Genomic DNA, 15886 nt, shown 5'->3' on the forward strand with positions numbered 1-15886 from the left:
GGCAGGCTTCTGCTGCTCCCGCATTTGCATAATCATATCTCTAAACCTCTGCTCCATGGCGGCTAGGTCCGCATGAGTAACTGGCGCAGCCGGGTCAGGGGCTTGGGCTACAGGCTGCACCTCAGGCGGAACGCGTCCTGCTCCCCTTCCTCGGCCTCCTCGGCCACCCCTTCGTGCACCTCTCCTTGGTGGCATTTTCCTAACAACCACCAACAATTTCCTTTAGTCACAATTGGTAATTGAATTTGCAGTTTAACTTAGGTAAGGTAATGCATGTAGAGTTATACATATACTTTCATGAGAGCGTACCTGACGAGCGGCAAGGATCGTTTCAGCCATAAGGACACAAAACACAGACTCACATTATAAGTCAGTCTACAGAACCTAAAACTTAGGCTCTGATACCAACTGTAACGACCCAACATTTCCGGACTAAGCTGAGGTCACTACCAATTACCAAAACTCGACCATTCAAAATAAAATTTAAAACAGACTAGATACGATTCATTAAAACATTATAAACCTTACAAAAGACAGTTTCGGGCCCTATTTTTAATAATTCAAAAAGTCACAAAATAAAATGTCAAGTCACCAGTCCAAAAATCACAATCAAAACATTCTGACAAAATACATAGCGGAAGCGAAAGAAAAACGGACGCGTCCATATGGCCTTCACGCATCCTTCCTGCCTCTCGTCGGTCTGCCCCTCGCTGTAACCCTACCTGAAAGTTAAAGAAGAGAAAGGGTGAGTATAAACATACCCAGTAAGGGACCCACTACTGGGCCCGTTAGGGAACAACAGTTAACTTCCTATTCGGGGGTGCCCTACATAACAGTCTAGTGGTTCCGTAGAACGCACATATCAGTCTAGTGCTCCCGAAGGATACACTTATCAGTCTAGTGCTCCCGAAGGATACACTTATCGGTCTAGTGCTCCCGAAGGATGCACATATCAGTCTAGTGCTCCCGAAGGATACACTTATCAGTCTAGTGCTCCCGAAGGATGCACATATCAGTCTAGTGCTCCCGAAGGATACACATATCAGTCTAGTGCTCCCGAAGGATACACATATCAGTCAGGCACACTACCCCATAGATGAAGCTAACCGTTACCCCTCAGCCCTTACTAAACTGTCTACATCAATCACATCTCAACGGCATTCATATTACAGTCCCGCCATAGGCCTTGTCAGTCAGATAGTATAGGTTTAACATCTACACCCTCAGTTGCTTTATGCATTACCGATTCGCACACCAATGGGGAAAACCCTAGGTCCAATCGACTAACCAACCAAAACCGGACTCACTGTCCTTCCCCGTCCAAACTCCATGAACCACATCCAGAACAGTATTTAATACATACTAAACCGTAACTTTAAGGTCCATCAACATATAATTTCAATCCTCAATAGCAGTCACAGTATAATCTCATCAGACAAAAATATAATATCAGTACTTAACAGTCAACACGCATACAGATATTCAGCACAGTCACTAACGTGTAATCCCCTGTGAATTACTACGGTTTTAACCTGGACTCGGGGTCCAGTAGTAGGAAAACCCTTACCTGAAACTCGGTTATGCCCCTCGATCGAAAATCCACGCTCGACAGATCTACCTAACGAAACACGAAAGTTTAGTTGATGACTTTAGTAGCAGTTGTTTTTTAAAAGATCAGAAGCGATGTCCGTTGACTTACCCAAGGAAAGGAAGCTATCTCCAACCAGGCCTGCCGCGGAACCCGAGAACTTAAGCGTCAACTCTGTACTACCTTCGAGGGAGAAAAGTAGGGCCATAACTTAATTCAACATTCAAACTCGAACCGGACGAGGTAACGCTAGGGAATTCATCAGAACAATTCTTACCGAAAACTCACCGTGAACCGAAATGAAGGAAGGAAGGCTTAGGTGGCTCGGCTCGGCTCGGCTTGGACTCGGCTCGGCTCGGCTCGGCTCGGCTCGGCTCGGCTTGGCTCGGCTTGGCTCGGCTCGGCTCGACTTGGTTCGGCTCGCGGCTCGGCTCGGCTTGGTTCGGCTCGCGGCTCGGCTTGGTCCGGCTCGCGGCTCGGCTCGGCTTGGCTCGCGGCTCGGCTTGGTCCGGCTCGCGGCTCGGCTCGGCTTGGTTCACTCGGCTCGCTCGGCTCGGCTCACTCGGCTCGCTCGGCTCGGCTCACTCGGCTCGCTCGGCTCGGCTGGCTCGAATCGGATCCGTGGCTCGGGTCGGCTCGCGGAACCGGGTCGGGTTTGGACGAAAGAAAACGGCAGCCACGGTTTCGGTGATCCTTTCTTCCGGCGAACAACGGCGGCGGCGCTTCGCGGACGAAGCACGAGGAACGGAGCTGGCTGTTTCGTGGAGCGGCGATGAGCGGCGGCAGATCTGCCGTTGTGTGAGGCCGAGAAGGAAATCGGAAATGGATGGGGAGCCGCGGCGGACGACGACCGGTGAACCTACACACGCCGACGGAGATGGAGACGATGGGTGATGGTGGCTGAGATGGAGAAGAGCACGAAGGAGAAGGAGAAAACGAAGGGAGAGATGGCTGGCGGTGACGGGCGAGGAAGGGAGAAGAAGAAGAAGGAAATGGATGGGCGGCGGCGGGAGAGAAAAGAAATTTCGAGGGGGGGGGGGGTTAGGCGGCGCGCGAGGTAGGGTTTTTAAAAAAAAAATTTGTTATATATATATATATATAAATATAATTCTTAATAATTTATAATATTAATAATTTAAAACTTAAATAATGATATATATTAAATATAAATAATAATGATAATAATAAAGTAATAATAATGATATATTAATAATATTAATATTAAATAAATAAATAATTTATTTTATTGTTTTATAAATAAAAAATATTTCTATAATATTAATTTATAATAATAATATATAATATTAATATTATAACAATTAAAATAAATATTAATAATAATAATATTTATAATATTAATATTATAACCAATAAAATAATCATTAATAATAATAATATAATTACTATTATATTATTATTATATCAACTTGCATTTTACATAAACGAGAAAAATTTTACCTTAAATTTTCGGGGCGTTACAAAAGAGTTCGGTCGTTACAAGAACTATACTTGAATGACCTATGTTAAACATAAAGTTGAAAATGTTTACGAAACGCCACATCATTCAAAAACTAAATATATACTATAATTACTCCAAAAGTTAAAAAATAATGTAACACCCCAAAAATTAAGATAATTTTTTGAACTTATTATTTTAGTTTTGTGTAATTAAGTTCAAAATAGTGGACGTTACTTTAACGATTTATTGATTATTCTTTAGAAATTGGAGTTTAATTAAATAACTTTCATGTTATGTTGTGATGCTTATGATGATGTCACATGCTTTTGGTTTATGGTGTGTGTATTAACTTTATATGATAAGTTTCTTACTCCACTTGTATTGTGATCCTATCTATGGGGTCACTCGAACGACTAGGGTGTTCCTATGGGACCACTCGCACGATTAGGGGTGTACCTACGAATCACGTGCACGGTTATGGGACAGTTATATTATGTATACGGGGTCGTTCGCACGACTAGGGGTGTTCCGAGGGAGCACTCGCACGATTAGGGGTGTACCTACGTATTACATATATATTGTGGAGTGTGTACCTGCGATCACTCGCACGACTAGGGGTGTCCCCATGGGATCACCCGTACGTTTTAGGGGTGCTCGTACGGTTTCACTCACTCAGGTTTGCTCCGTTGGACGCACGATGCTACGTTTATGTTTCTAATGAAAAGTTAACAGATCACCCAGTGGGACTAGTAGTGGGTCCCTTACTGAGTATATTTATATACTCGCTCTTTTTTATGTTTTATATTTTAGGCTAAGGTAAAGAACTTAAGCTGGCGAGCGACAACGAAGGATCTGCGGCATGCCATGTGGGGACACAATTCAGCTTCTGCACTTATTTATATGTCTTTCAGTATTTTTAAATTTTAACCATTTTACTTAAGATTTTGTCCTATTTATTGTTTTTAGTTCTTTAAAATTGTTAGAACCTGCTGGTCATGTTTTCAAATTATTTTTTTGTTAATTTTGATAACCTTATGTTCTTGTGAACATTCTGAGATTAATTTTATAAAGATTTTAGTTAATCTCTTAAAAAAAAGTGTTTTTTGATGTTTATCCTTTGAGTAATGACCTTAACTTAATTTAAAAGTTCGGGTCGTTACAAATAAAATCAATAAAATTACATTTAATTTATTAAATTAATAATAGATTCATACTTTAATTCAATTTTATATCTTTAAATAAATATAAACATTTCGTACATTTCGTTCATATTGAAATGCACGTCTCTTTCGTAACTTTAACTTATAGGTTTAATATGAACCCTATTTGTATTAATTTTAACCTATCGTTTCAAAATGAATCAAGTTCATATTTATTTAATATTTGAATCTTAATCAAATATTGATAATCTTATATTATATAGGCTAAATTTGAATCTTATTAAAAATTAACATTATATTGTAATGTATTACAATTGATGTAAATTCCCTTAAATGATTCAAGTATCTCAAATTCTAACAATACTAAATATGCTAATTGTTTTATCCGTTGTGAATCTAGTAGAGAGATCTAATGGACTTATAATTATAAGCTCCAATGACACTATTAATTAATTAAACTCTTCAAGTAAATCAATCAAATTCATTAAATTTATTTACTTACCCTAAAGGAGGGAGTGATTGAATTCCTTCTTGTGAACCTAAGTGTTCCTTGCTCCCCACTTGATATTGTTTCCAAAATGATAGGCATGTTGAATAGGTCACTCGGGCCATTCGATCACCTATACAAAGCCAAAGGATGACCTACATGATGGAAAAAAACATCAGAGAAGCATGCAGCGGAAGACTAAGGATCATGCTTTACTCTATATGCATCTAAACGATTTAGAAAAAACATGCAATTACTACACGATAAACCTAAATGAAGAGTATAAAAGGTAAACGATGAGCTTACCTTTGTAGTTCACAACTTCTTCTTTATTCCAAAAAACTTTTCTACCTGAAGATCACGAGCAACGGACGACCACTAAGTTGACGTACTAATCTCAGGACCAAGAACCAAGTTGTGGGACTCGTTTTTGTGAAGGAAATCGTTTAGAGAGAAGGAAGGCTGTAGGTGAATCGTTTGGAGTTTTTTTATATGAGAATCATCATCATTTCTCATTCTGAAATGAGAGGTTTTGTTAGGGATATTAGACCTAACATTATTAAACTAATTTTTTCCAACCTTTATCCATTTACTCACCAAAATGTCATTTTTATGCTGAATATGAAACTTCACCCCGATACAAGTCCAACGCCACTGAAATCACTTAAATCAAAGTTATAACGAAGAAGAACGGTAAAAAACAAGTTCAAGGACAAAACTGGGAAATTGGACGAACCAGATCGCACCATGTGGCATCACCAGATCATGCCATGCGTCCGCCTCGAAGTCGCGCGTTCGAACCCTAGGCGCGCCCCTATTTTTCGTTTCATTTTCCATGCGACCCGAAATTCGACCCGATAACCCGATCCGCGAACCGGTTCGCAACCCACGCGTTCGCCACGTGTCGAGCCTCGTCTGCACGCCTCTCCCCTGTTGTGAGTTCGAATCTCAGCAGCTGCATTTCTATTTTTTTATTTTTCTCTTCAATTGGGCCAACCCAAGACCCGATCCAAGCCCATTTGTGACCCAGTTCATCATTTTTCCCAAAATTCACTTCAACACAAAAAGGAAGGATTGGAGCCTCCGCCTCAACGATGCACTTTAGGCATACCGAACGGCCTATAAAACTCCAATTGACACATCTCCGTTCAAGCTTGTGTAGAAATAGAACATAAAGCATATTGAGCAATTAGACAATGCAATTTATCTCTCTTAAAAGCCAGTGAGAAAAGATTCCTAGATTTGCTAGAATTAGAAGAATTAAGATTAGAGGCATATGAAAATTCTAGGACTTACAAAGAAAAGACTAAACTTTTGCATGATAAAAAAATCCTAAGAAAAGAATTTGAAATAGGGAAAAAAGTTCTTTTACATAATTCTTCTAAAATCTAAATGGCTTGGTCCTTTTGTTGTGATTGATTTCTCTACTTTTGGTGTAGTTTCCATAAAAAGTCTTGACACAGGAAAATTTTTCATAGTGAATGGGCATAGACTGAAAATATTCCATGAAGGGCAATCCGTACAACAATGTTCTATAGAAACACTTTCTCTCCCCCTTTACACATAAAGCCAAAGCAATAAGGCGTTAAAAATTTTATCGCTTTTCGTCTTTACTTTTCTTTAATTTTCGTCTTTTTAGTTTTTTCGAGAGTAGTTTTACATTGAATAAATTTGAGAGAAATTCCCTTTTTTAATATGTAGGGCAACTTTACCTGAAGAAATCAAAGAATCATAAAAGGAAGCAACCACTTCGCTTTGAAGCAAGCTTTAAAATCAAAATCCTCAAATCCAGGGGATTTTTCTGTTCCTTGGTATTTTCATACATTTTTTACATAAATATGTTTTGAGGACAAAGCAAAGTTTTTAAGTTGGGGGTGGATACTAGTTAAACTAGGTTGCTAATTTTTTTTTCTTTTTTTAAGCATTTGCATGACTTGGTAAATGAAAATTTACCATTTTTTTTTTAGTACTATTCTGAATGCATGAATGAAATGAATGTTATTTGCTTGAATTAATGCTTGCAAAAGAAAATGCATGGATCTTACTTTTTTGCAAAGTTTCTTATGATGATTGCCTATGATACACCTCTCTTAGCAATTTTTGTTTTGATTTTAAATAGGATAAAGAGCCATTTATGAATTTGAGGTTAACTTTTAAACTTTTCATCTCTTTGACTCATGAATTAGAAAAAACCCCTTTGTCGAGCCATGATGAACCTAGAACTCTTTAAAAAAGGATAGAATGCTTAAATTCGCTTGTTGTAACCTCGAAAGAATGGTCAATCATAGAACTTAATAGATTAAATCCAAGATTAGAGTTAGCCAAGCCAGAGCTAAGCAAAAAGCTTGCTACCAAAAATAGAATCCTGAAAAAAAAAGTAGAAAAATGCATACTTTTAGTAAAATACCTTTTTTTTTTAAAAAAAAAGAGTACGATTAAGCCGAACGTTAGGATTTTTTTCGTGATCAGTTAGGATTACCCGATGTTAATGAGGTACGAATCCCTACACAAAAAGCCTACCCTTTGCCTTAGTAAAACCCGTACAATTCTATCTTAGAAATTTCTAGCTAGTTTCAATGTTTTGACTGAGGGCCAAGTTTAGGGAGGGATCCTTCCCGCTTCAGAGTAGAGGGAAAACAAGCCTAGGGCATTTTTTAATTCTTTCGAAGTATGTCTAGTGAGTCGAAATAGCAAGACTTAGATGTTTTATCTAAACATGATCTCAATAAATGAACTTTATTAAAAATCAACCTCAAATTGACTACTTGCTTCTCTTGAATATTTAATTGATAAAAAAAAAAATTACTTTGTTGAATTGTTAAGGCATGAGTAACATTCTTTGCATATTTGTTTGAAAACATCATCAAAATTCTTGCATGATTGTTTGAGTTCAATTCTTGCAAAATAATGTGTGAATCCCTTGCATGATGAATGACTGAATATTAGCACATTTTTAATTTTCTTGCTCGGGACGAACAAGTCTTAAGTTGGGGATATTTCGTTAGGGCTATTTTAGACCTAACATTATTAAACTAATTTTTTCAACATTTATTCATTTACTCACTAAAACGTCATTTTTATGCAGAATATGAAACTTCACCCTGATACGAGTCCAACGCCACTAAAATCACTTAAATCGGAGTTATAACGAAGAAGAACGGTAAAAAACAAGTTCAAGGGCAAAACCGGAAAATTGGACGAACCAGATCGCACCACGTGGCATCACCAGATCACGCCACGCGTCCTCCTCGAAGTCGCGTGTTCGAACCCCAGGCGCACCCCTATTTTTCGTTTCATTTTTCGCGCGACCCGACAACCCGATTCGCAAACCGGTTTGCGACCCACGTGTCGAGCCCTCGTCCGCACGCCTCTCCCCCGTCGTGAGTTCGAATCTCAGCAGATGTATTTCTGTTTTTTTATTTTTTTCTCTTCAATTGGGCCAACCCAAGACCCGATCCAAGTCCATTTGTGACCCAGTTCATCATTTTTCCCAAAATTAATTGCAAAATGGCAGTATTTAAACTAATTCCACTTTTTTCTCCCATTTTCTCTTCTATAAAATCCCTCATATTTTTTTGGAGAGAGATAAAAAATTCCAATGTAAAAAAAATCCTCTTTCTCATTCAATTCTTATAGCAAATTCTTGAAAGTTTATCAATAAAAGATTACTTTCGTCAAACAAATGGATTCTTTCCTCAACATCTCTTCAAGAATTTCATCAATCTTCATGGGCTAAGGTAATCTTTTGAGACTTTTTCTTGGGTTAAATTACCATGTTTTCTTTGAGAATTAAATTTCTTTCTATATCTTTTCAATTTTTTATTTGATTGCTTGTTTCCATTTGCAATTTCTTTTGAAATTTCAATAAAACAAATAAGTTTTTCCCATCAATTTTTCATTGAAATTTTTTTACAAACTCTTAAAGTGCTGAACTTAAATTTCGATTTGCAATGGTTTGTTATGATGAATTAATTGTTGAGATTGTCTTTAATTTTCTACTAATTGATTCTTGCATGACAAGTTTGAAATGGGTATTAATTTTGCTAAGGGTAGTGGCTATCCCCTCCTTAGCAAATCTTGAATAAGATGAATTTTGTCTCAATTTGAACATGCTTTGGTCACTGAGATTGATCATGCTTTAATAGAGATTTAGTTACTTTCTTTTTGTAAAAATTCCATTCTTGCATATTCAAGAAAAGATTAATTGATCTTATTTCTTTTTTAATGATAAGAAACATGGTAATTGCCCAAGAAAAAGTCCCTCTACTAAACTTGAAAGAAAAATTTACTTGAATTACTTGTTGTCACTATTCATCCCTTAATGCTTGTTCTTTACTATAGTTCAAAAATTACATCCACAAACCCCCCTCTTTTTGTGTTTCTAATTTTCTTTTAGATCCTGAAGCTACTAATCGACCTTGTTTGTGAATCTTGAAGTTTTGAATCTTAAGTGCTCTCTAGGGTTCGACACCCTTCTTCCTCATACTACTCTCACTTTCCACAAAGGTAAGAAGGGTTAAAAAGATAACTTTGAAAGGTAATTGAGGTAATCCTTAACCCTCATATTTCATCTAGTTTTTCTCTATTCTTGTATTCTTTTATTTTAGACTAGGAATAAATTCTTGTTTTGCATATTTACATCCATAAAAACTTATCATTTTGATAACGACTTACCTCAAATAATATCCTTTCAAGTTTAAATAGAAAAATTACATGCAATTATTTCATATAAACTCAATACCAAATTAATCCATTAACTATTAATGAAATTAGTGGCTTCTAATTGCATTACAAACTGCCACATTTCACACTAACATTTAGTAAAAATTATATTTAGTCAAAGGACAATTTGGTCATTTTGACCAATTTAAGTCAAAGTCAAACTTTGACATTTCTTAGTCAAAAGTCAACTTTTTGACTTTTTGCTATTTTACCCGTCTTGACTAATTCTAACCTCCCGCGTATGAATCAGCATTCATTTTTCTAAAATTCAAATCATATTTGAATATAAATCCAGTCAAAGTTTTGTTTTTCAAAGTCAAAAGTCAACATGTTGACTTTTACAACTTTGACCGTTTCAAAACTTTCCAAGCTTTTAAATATGAATCTACATTCATATTTATTTAAATCATATTTAAACACAAAGCTTAAAGTTTATATTTACCGACTTATATCTTATATACTTGTCGGTTTCTCTCTCTTTTCCTAATTCGAACAATTCGAATTATTCCAACATATTGTTCTTAGTTGAATCCATATGAGCTAGTAGGGGAACCTAATGGACCTATATATCATGGGCTCCAATGATTCGAGATTAACTGGTTAAACTCTTTTAAACTAAGCTTAATCAACGTTCATTAACTAATGAGTCATTCCACTAAAGACTCATAGTTACACTCCCCTCACTATAGATATATTTTTGTCCACCTGATATAACCAAGATGAGTAAGTCGATCCTTCACAGGTTTTTCATAATCTTGGCTGGGTCAAAATACCGTTTTACCCCCGAGATTACATCTTGCTCCTTAAGATCCACTGATCCACTATTGAACAATTGGTTTAAGGTCCAACCTTTAAACCTGAATCATTCTCGGACCAATGAGAAGGTGGGGCCCCTTGGGATTTAGTCCTTAAGGGAACAACCTATCTACTATCCCAGAAGTGGGTAGAAGTGAATTTCGTCTTGCACCCTATGTCCCTAGCTATCCACTCGATCTTATCCCTGAAATGGGAGGCTTATTGGGCTAGCGATGATGAGCTGCCCTCACCTATGTAGATCTAAGGATACTACCGAATGAACAGAAGTTCATAGTTATCTCAGAATTAAGATGAAGTTACCTAGGTCATCATAATTGAAATAGTCAGTTTATAGTTTACGAAGTTATAACTAAAAGTGACTATTTCGTGGTTCTAGTCTTATGCAAACGATTTACATAGGATGCCCTCACTACCATGTCTTTACATGAACGATTCAGGATTACATCGTTTGTACTAATTACGGAGCGGGCCGTATCCATAGTGTTTTTCCAGAATAAGGCGCCCAACCTTATTCATACACTATAGACTATTTGGGCTATTAACTCGAACTTAATCCATGTTTATGTCTCTACATAAAGTTCAAGTATATTGACAAACTCAGTAAAATAGCCTTGGGACCTTAATACTTATTGGTTTTAAGATTATAGCATTCAATAATAAACTTTATTGAATCAAATAACAAAGTACAAGTTTTAAGACATAAATTTCAACACTACATAAAGAGGAGTTCATGGCTCACTCAAAAGATTGAGATTGGGTCATTATTTGAATTATTAATCTTTATGGTTAATGATGTCACAACGAGAGATTATATATTTTGTGGTCTAGTCTTATACAATCTCATTGGATAGGATAACCCCACTAACATGTCTTTACATAAACGATTTGGATCAAGTCGTTTGTAACAATTACAAAGCAAGACTATATATGTAGTTTTACCAGATTAAGACACTCAACCTTAATTGTATACTATAGACATTTTAGGTTATTACTTAAACAACGATGTATTTGTCTATCGATCATATACTATTCAAATTACACTAAATAAACATAGATCGTAGTTTATTGGATTTAAATTATACACATGCAGATAATAAATAACATTTTAAATATTTAGAAAACAAAATTTATTTAACCATTTTGTTTACGATTGACAAATTATAAGTTTAGTGCACAAACTTATAATTTGTATATAATTTATTATATACATATATTATATTATATATATATATCTATATATATATATATATATCTATAGATATATATATATCTATAGATATATATATCTATAGATATATATATATATATATATATATATATATATATCTATAGATATCTATAGATATATATCTATATATATATATATATATATATATATATATATATATATATAATATAATATATGTATATATAATATAATATATGTATATATACTCGGTAATTCATCGCCATTAGGTTCAACAAATAATTACATCTTGCAAGAGAAGAAAAAGCAAAGTAGTAGATGTTTTGTGTTGGAAGTTGCAAAAGAAAAGTCATGAGATTCTTTCTTAGTCAAGCAAATTTAAAAAGGTAAAAAAGAGAGAGAAAAAGGAAGAAGATTTTGGGTGGCTTTCTAAAAGGGCCCCTCTTCTTCTGTTTAAACACATTACATAGTTTTCTAGTTTGCAATCTTTCTTTTTGAGAAAGGCTAAGAGAAGTTTTTGTGTGGCTTCCAAAGTCCTTTTGGTTTCTAACTTTTAATTCAAGCACAAAGTTGTTCTTTCTTTCTTTTTTTTTTTTTCAATCTTTAAAAGGCAATAGTATTGGCCCTCTAGGTCTATGTGCTATACCCTAAACCCAATCTATTGATTGCACATGCTTCCATTTAAAAGAAAAGTACTTATCAGACAGCGACTTATCAAACATTAACACCATAAAATGATGTGCACTAAATTATAAGTTTGGTCTTTTTAAAGCACATATAAAACTAAAAACAGTATGAACTTGAGAAAATTTATAATAGGGTTTTGAACTTTAAAATTTTAAATTAATAGGTAGGATTGCCATATACTTAAAACTTTTTAGAAATTAACTAAAATATATCGTAAAATTGAATTTTACGTTTGGTAGGACTTTAATTTAAACTTTCGATTCAATATTATTTATTAGGATTCAGGATAATCAAATAGGGTAAAAATCTAAAATTGATTTCACAGTTAAAATTGATGGATTAAATTTATTTGTAATTTAACTTTATTATATATATTCCAACAATTGTCAGTGAAGAGAGGGTTTTTGGAGCACTTAAATTATTATAACAAGACTGCAAGATAGATTTTAATCTCGAAATATACTCCAAAGCTTCTTAATTTCTTTTTTCATTTCTAATTTCATTTAGAAAACCATCTATCTCTATATCCTAAAACCCTTTTTCCCTATGTTATGGTGTGCTATGATTACTTTGCAATGAGTGGATTAAAAATAACCCATTTTTAAGTGTTACGATTGATTACCTAATTCACTTATCAATTATAGGTTTGTTTTATGGATGATAAATGTTATCGATTCTCAAGATAAGTATAGTTTATTAATTGACATATAATATTTATTAAAGATCAAATGGTTTGAATATTTACACTGATCTCCTATTATTTTACTATATATAAAAGGAGTCAAATGGGTAGAATCTTTACCTTCCTATTTTGCCCCTTATTTCTAACAAAAAGACTATTATACCCTTGTGGTTAGTTATTATTTGTACTATTCCTTAAATTTAATTAAGTGTTACCAACAAAACACATTTATTCAATTATCAACGTATTCCCCCTACAAGAAAAACCCCATATTATGACAGATGGTTCCATCCCAAATTGAAAGGATGGAACAAATAACTGTCATCAATTGTCAAAAAGCGGATTTTTAGCAGAAAAAGACGTTAATTTCGGAATGCCCAAATACATGACAGTTATTTGCTGTCATAATATGTAAGGACATTAAAAAAATTAATTAAATATTTTTTTATTAAAATAAAAAAAAAAAGAAAAATTGCTCACTTACCTCTTCAAAATACCTCACTTTCCTTCTTCAAAATCCCTATCTTTCCTTCTTCCCACACACTCCATTTTCCTTCTTCAAAATCCCTCCCCTCACTAACGACGCACGGCAAAAACCCCAACCTTAACCCCATTCTTCTCATCTCCACATCCTTTCTTCTCGGTGACAGAGACCCACAGTGAGAAGACCCATATCGTTGCCGGTGAGTTCTTGATCTTTCATTTTCCATTTCTTCTCCCTTCATTTATCTCTTCCCCTGTGCACAGTCCCACAAATTATCTTTATAAATTCAAGAGAAAGTAGGGTTCCTAAAGACATAAAGAGCATCGATTTCTTGTCTTTTTTGCCTCTCCCTTTCTCTATGCATCAATTTGATTTTATGATCTTAATCATTCCTCCAAAGTTTCAACTAGTGGCTTTCTCCTCCTAGGCATACTCAAATTCTTAACTCCATTGTTCTTATTGTTACTATTATTATCATTATTATTATCAAATTTATTGATGTTTTGGATAAAATTCTTAGGGTTTAGTTTATGTTGGAAAAGAGAGACAAAGGGGTTGAAAAATTGAGTAGAAAATCTATCACATATGTTCATCAAGATACATGGCTTACAATGTGTTTGATTCTTTAAAGGTACCGTAACTCAAAAACATATTTTAACTATTTTTTTGATTCTTTAAAGGTATATCAATGGTTTTGTGAAATATATTGTTGGCTATGTGATGAACCATTTTGGTAGCCTACAATGTGTTTGATGAAATGCCTCAATGAAGCATTTGGTTGATTTTTAGTTGATTTTTAATTGATTTTTACTTGAATCTCATAAGTTTGGATGTAAAGCAATATTATTATTCTTTTTTGTGTTACTTTGTAGTTATCTTATTCTTTCATTGAGCATGACTTTTCTTAACAAAAATCATTGAAAAAAATAATCAATAGTTTGAAATTAGAAGCTTAGAATCTACAAAATGCTATAACCTATCACAAGAAAAGTGAGATGGGGAAACCTGGAATAAAACCAATCATGAAATCCTATTTCAACAAGCATTTTCACAATAGCTTGGTTTTCCCTTTTTCTTCTTATTCTTATGTTTTCATTTCTCTTTTATTTATTTATTGGGTTTTTTTTTAGACTTTTTGAGGCAAATCCCTTTTGGGTCTTTGAGCTATTGCTTTTTTATGTCATTTTCCTTTTCTGGGTTTCTTTCAGAAAAGGGTTTTATGCCTAATAGCTTGTAGAAAAAAACCAATCATATATATATTTTCGCATTTTTGTATCATTTTTGTGAATAAATTAGTTTTTTGCCCAGCTTTTTTGTTTTGTAATTTGCTTTATCTACTTGAGGAGAAGTTTTTAAAAGGAAGAGAAGGATATGGGCAAGCAAGGGCCTTGTTATCACTTTGGAGTTACAACTGCAAGTTTTTCAAACTATAATTGACAACATATTGAGTCTAAGTTTTAATTCCATCATCTTCCCATTTCTTTTGAGGTTTTACTGAACCCAAATATAAAGTTTGAACTCTGTTATGTTTGTATTAATTCCCCAATGACATCAGAGAAAACTATTCTTTAGTGACGCCCACATTGTATTCCTTTGTAATGCTGGCATGTTTTGGTTTTGAATTAGTGTCTCCATGAGAATTAGTTTTGTACTTGAATTTCTTGTCAATTGTCTTCATTTGGTGTCTCCCATGGAAATATTTCTATCAGTCCTACAATTTTTACATTGGAACAAGCATTTTCAAATAAAGTATATTTGTGTATATTAATACATAATTATATAACAGATAACTACTTTCGAAGATGGTTGAAATATCTACAATAGAACCTAATATAGAAAGATATGAAGATGAAATATAGGAGAAGAGAAAAATCAATTGAAGAACATGAAGATGAAACCATTTCTGCACAAGGTAACTTTAATTTGAGGATTTAATTAAACTGCATTAGATGACCAGTAGTTCTGTGAGTGCTCAATTTTATTTTGCTTTCTGCTTATATTGGTTTGAAGTTTTTTTTTGCATTGTTTTCTATAAATTTTTTTTCAATAAATGTGGATGTTTTTATTCCATTCCAAAAGCTGCCTTATTATTTTTACTTGTTTTTGCAATCCAGCAAGAGTTTTATCTTGAAGGAGGTGCAATGGTTTTGGCTGATGGAGGTGTTGTTTGCATTGATGAGTTTGACAAAATCAGATCAAAGGATAGGTAACCTAAAAGACAGAAGACGTTCAATTCTTTTCTTCTTTCTATTAAGGTTTGTTGCTGTTTTTTAAATGATATTGTTCTTTGATCATTCTCTTGAGTTTTTAGAAATGTTATCCATTATTGCAGACTGTGCTGATTAAATGACATTACTTATACATTTTGTTTGTGATCCAAGTTGCACCTCTTCTGGCTAGATCCAATTTGGTCATTACCAGGAATATAGATTGGGCAACCAAACTCCTAGCATCATCTTAAGAATGCAAAGAGTGCTTGTGTAATTTGATAGATCCTTTTGTTGAATTGTGTTTCTAGCCTTTTAACTTTCCTTTTTTTTAGCAAAAATCATGTTGATGATCAAACACACTTTTCTCATTTAATGGTATCTTGGCAACCCCTCCCTCTTCTTCTT

The 15886-nt window shown here is 34.4% G+C and overlaps 1 long non-coding RNA gene across 1 annotated transcript; it reads left to right on the forward strand.

The window, feature by feature from the left end:
- The first annotated feature begins 13283 nt into the window (after positions 1-13283).
- On the forward strand, positions 13284-15886 carry LOC103502438 (uncharacterized). The gene is made up of 3 exons (XR_540550.3): positions 13284-13470; positions 15058-15183; positions 15386-15886. It is a non-coding gene; the product is annotated as an uncharacterized LOC103502438 (long non-coding RNA).

The sequence above is a fragment of the Cucumis melo genome, chromosome 8 (genome assembly GCF_025177605.1).
Source record: "Cucumis melo cultivar AY chromosome 8, USDA_Cmelo_AY_1.0, whole genome shotgun sequence".
Lineage (NCBI taxonomy): Eukaryota > Viridiplantae > Streptophyta > Magnoliopsida > Cucurbitales > Cucurbitaceae > Cucumis > Cucumis melo.